The sequence below is a fragment of the Magnolia sinica genome, chromosome 15 (genome assembly GCF_029962835.1).
Source record: "Magnolia sinica isolate HGM2019 chromosome 15, MsV1, whole genome shotgun sequence".
Classification (NCBI taxonomy): Eukaryota; Viridiplantae; Streptophyta; class Magnoliopsida; order Magnoliales; family Magnoliaceae; genus Magnolia; species Magnolia sinica.
This window is the reverse complement of record NC_080587.1, coordinates 4,085,707-4,090,228: the sequence shown is the minus strand read 5'-3', so window position 1 is coordinate 4,090,228 and position 4,522 is coordinate 4,085,707. Positions and strand designations below refer to the sequence as shown.

Sequence of the window (4,522 nt, the reverse complement as noted above, 5' to 3'; positions counted from 1 at the left end):
GAGAGCTCCTAATCCCCAGAAAAATGAGAGAGAGAGAGAGAGAGAGAGAGAGAGAGAGAGAGAGAGAGAGAGATGTAGGAATTGAGAGGGAGAGACCGATGAGACTGCAGGTAATTGGGAGGGAGAGACCGATGATCGAAGAAATGAGGAGAGATAGAGATGAGAGAGAGGGATTAGATTGAAGGAAATTTAGACGGAGAGCGATCAGATAGCGGGAAATTGAAAGGGAGAGAGTGATGATCGAAGAAACGAGAGAGAGAGAGAGAGAGAGAGAGAGAGAGAGAGATGAGAGATGTCCGTAAGCGAAATTTTCCCACGCTTTTGTTTGTTTTTTTTTTTTTCTAACACACGCGCACACACCCCACACACTCACGCTAGTGGAATTTCACCACCTATGGATTCTCGAACCCTTATCAACGGGTGTCGAAACTCCTGAGAGTCTACCACCCGAGCAAGAGTAGGGAAGCGAAATTTTCCAATGCTTGATATGCATCAATCGAGACCATCCAACAAATTAAGCCCTGTGGAGTCAACAGAGATGTCCATGTAAAATCCATTCCGTACATAAATTTCTCCAACTCTTGTTACATTGATAGCTCAAAAATGAATCAGATCCATTATTCAAATGAGCCACAAAATAAGAAATAGTAGTGATTGATACTACCCTCACATGTACCTAGCTAGAGACTGACAGTCCTGACATGGGCTCCGTGGGCCAATATTGATGTATGCTTTTTATCCACACCGTCCATATATTTTGATAAATTATTTTAAGGAGGGCCACGAAAAGGAGGCAGATGAAAAGTTTAAGTGGACCACACCACAAGAAACAGTGAGGTTTCAACAGTGGGCCTTACTATTACCAATACTTAATGTGGTGTGGTCTACTCTAACCTTTTTATGGGCTCATGCCATAAAATAATTTTTCAAAATAAATGGACAGTGTGGATAAGACACATATATTGTAGTGGGCACGGCAGAACCCTTGCAGGACCATTAGTCTCTATCTTATACCCTGCGATTGGTGGTAACCAATTCCTGCCTAACAATTTTTGGGATAAGGTTTTGCGGGTGAGCTGACACTAGCCAATTGGCCAGTAGGTATAAGATTTTGCGGGTGAGGATGACACTGGCCAAGTGCACTGTGGCCCACCATGGTTTATATATTTTACCTATATATTTCATTTATTTTTCCAAATTATTTTAGGAATTGATCCAGAAAAAGAAGCAGATTTAAATATCAAAAAAATAAAAATAAAAATCCAAGAAAAAGAGGCAGATTTAAATATCAGGTAGAGTGCATATAGTAATTGAATGTCCATCATTAAAATCCTCCTTGGGCCTATTGTAATGTTTATTTGACATCCAATATACTGATTAGGTCATACAGACATGGATGATAGAAAGAATTAAAAAAAAAACAAACAAACAAATATCAACTCCATCGATAACTTTTGTGACACCCAAAGAGTTTTTAACAGTGGGAGTTCAATTAACAGCATTTCATGTGATGTGGTTGGCTTGAGAACCTACCTCATTTTTTGGCTTATACTTGTCATTCCCTATCATTAATTGTTTTTGGAAAACCTAATTAAAAAGGACATGTTATAGCTAAAGAAAGATATATCATACCAAGGATATTCAAAGATATTTAGAGTACTTTTTATTGAATCATAATTGACATGATGATATATAAGATAGGAGGCTTTAGGAGGTGGCCGAGAAGTGTCAAAAGCATGTTAAGTGGTGTCCAAAAGTAAGCTGAGTGGCCAAGGAGTGTCCAAAAAAGTAGATTGAGTAGAAAGAGCCGTCTAGAAGCGAAATGAACGGACGAAAGTCATATAAAAGCAGAATGAGCGGTCAAGTTTCTAGAAGTGAATTGCGGCTGAGAAATCGAATCGTGGTCAAGCATCTAGAAATGGAAGGCGGCCGATAGAAACAAATTTTGGCCAATTTAAGAGGAATAATCACAAAATGAAAACATAATAAATTAAGAGTTTAGATGAGAGAATGATCTATAAAAATGATTTTCGGCTACTGTAACATGTGATAGACAACCAACAACTTAATCCAACACAACAAATAATCTATCAAATTATAATTCAATCAAATTTATCTTTCATTTTAGCTTATCCTAAGAGTAGCAGTATTAAAGTAGCGGTAATCCTTAGCTATAATTTTTAATTGAAATCTAACTCTAAGTTCATATGCTGGATTTGTTTTCTATCTAATATCAAGCAGTTCTTTCAAGAGACACATTCTTGTAGTCGCTCTCAATAACTAATTGTAAGTTTTTTCTTTTGTCCAATTTAAGCTAGTATTCTGAGAGTCTTTTCTTGTGAAAAGCATAAAATAACCCACCTTCAAAGGAAGAACTATACCATTTGATTGTCATCTAATTATTATAAACTTTTGCAAGTGGTTGAGTAAGCAACTAATCTTATTAGATTTTGGTTATATACTTTCATATTGGACGTATCTGCCTATTTTAACTTTTAGAGTCAAAATTGATCAGTTTGAATCGAGTCATTATATCAATTCTGGCACACCCACATAATTAAAAACAAACCAAGCGACCAAGAACCTTCATCCAGGCCTGTGTGATCTTATGAACGGGTTAGATGGAAAATAATCATCACGAGCCTTATGAAGGTTTCAATTGTGGGTGTTATTATCACTGTTGCTTCATTGGTTTAGTACATTTTGTGCCTTTGATTTGCTTTATTTTTTGTCTAATATCTTAAAAGATATATAAAATAAATGAATGGTGTGCACAAACCGATACATGGTTAGACCCTGCCTACCTGATGTAGAGCGGGTCGCAGACAGTTTCATGGCCAAGATGGAGCAGAAAAGGCCCGCTCAACGATAGAAGTGATCTAGACCGTCGGACCTTAGATCAGGCGTATCTCATAATCCGGAACGAGTTATCTGACGTAAAATATATGATCTTGGGGTAGAATGAGCTACTTTAGCCAACCAACCCTGCTACGCCGGGTTATGCAGCCCGGAATTGTGAAAAACCCATGGATCGACGGTCGTTTTCCTGTTTTAATTTCATTTTTACTATAAATAGTAAGTTTTAGTTTGATTATAACTCTTCATCCGTCGGGCTTTAGGAGTTGTGTCCAACGTGAAAAGAGCTCAGAATAATTAGGAGAACGGTTTGGTGAAGCCAAATAGGACACTTACTATTTTTGGCCGAAAACCTTGCACACTAGTAGACATCACGGCTGTCTGTAAATAGTAAGTTTACTATTTATAGTAAGTCACGGATTCTAGGAGTTTGAGTTGTAGTTTGATTCTGATTTCTTTCTCATTGCTTAGTACCCCTATTTATAATGGTTGTAAACTCGTTTTTATTCATCAATTAATCAATTTCGAATTTATTAGAATTTATTTCTATTTTCTGCTTTCTTTCCTCGTGGATTCGAGAAGTCTCTATGAGGAGTCTAGAGAAGCTCCGTGGATTCGGAGTAGTTATCCTCATCACGTTCATCCCCGCATCACTACCCCGACCTTGGGTCAATTCGTAACCCTTTGAAAGGTGCAGCGGGCCAACATAGATTGGTTACTACCACCTAGTCCATCCCCACCTTGCACATGCGGGGGATATGGGGGATCTGAGGGCCATTGTGATATATGGCTTTTATCCACAGGATCTATCCATTTTTACATATCATTTTAGGGTATCATTCCAAAAAAAAAAAAGACTCGGATTCAAGGCTCAAGTGGACCACACATTGGGGATTAAACACCTACCATTGAAAACTTTTCAGGGCCAAGGTAGCTTTGTATCAAACTTTTCAGGTTGACTCTCTGAATACTTTGGATGGCAAATAAAAGTCACAGTGAGTCCTAAGAAGGTTTTAGCAGTGGATAAAATTATCCCACAGCTTCCTTTGGTGTGGTCAACTTGATTCTTGAATCTACATCATTTTTGGGCTTCCACCCTAAACTGATATGATAAAATGAATAGATGGTGTGGATGAAACCCATACATTATTGTGCCCCCTCAGAGGGTCAGTCTGTGCCGAGCTAGGGACAGGCGGTAACCAATCCGCATCCCAGCGAAAGTCTAACAAGGATGACCCCAGGCAAGATATGAAAAATCTGTACCATATACATATACAGTACTGAGTAGCTTTGTCTTTAATATATATATATATGTGGAAAAGGTTCTATACGGTTGAGCTCATGGGAACTCCCCATTAGGTCAAGCTGTGTGAGCCCCATCATGATGTATGTCTAACATCTACCCCATTAGTCAGATGCACTATTCCATAGTGGGCCTAGGTATTAAAAATCAAATCAATCTGTTATTTTTGTGGGCCACACCACATACAAAAGTTAAGAGGGGTTACCCTCCATTAAAACATTCATAACCATTTTTTGGGCCCACCGAGACGTGGTTCACAAATCCAGCCCATCCATTATGCGTGTCCCACTTGGATGAGGGGTCAGACCAAGTTTCAGAAGCATCCAAATTTCAGGTGGGCCCTGCAAAGTGCTTTTATATGTT

At 38.6% G+C, this 4,522-nt stretch overlaps 1 protein-coding gene across 1 annotated transcript in view; it reads right to left on the bottom strand.

Annotated features, from left to right (window-relative positions):
- LOC131228094 (uncharacterized 38.1 kDa protein-like) overlaps window positions 1–4,522 on the bottom strand; it is a 112,409-nt gene that overhangs the window by 6,692 nt on the left and 101,195 nt on the right. The window lies entirely within an intron of this gene.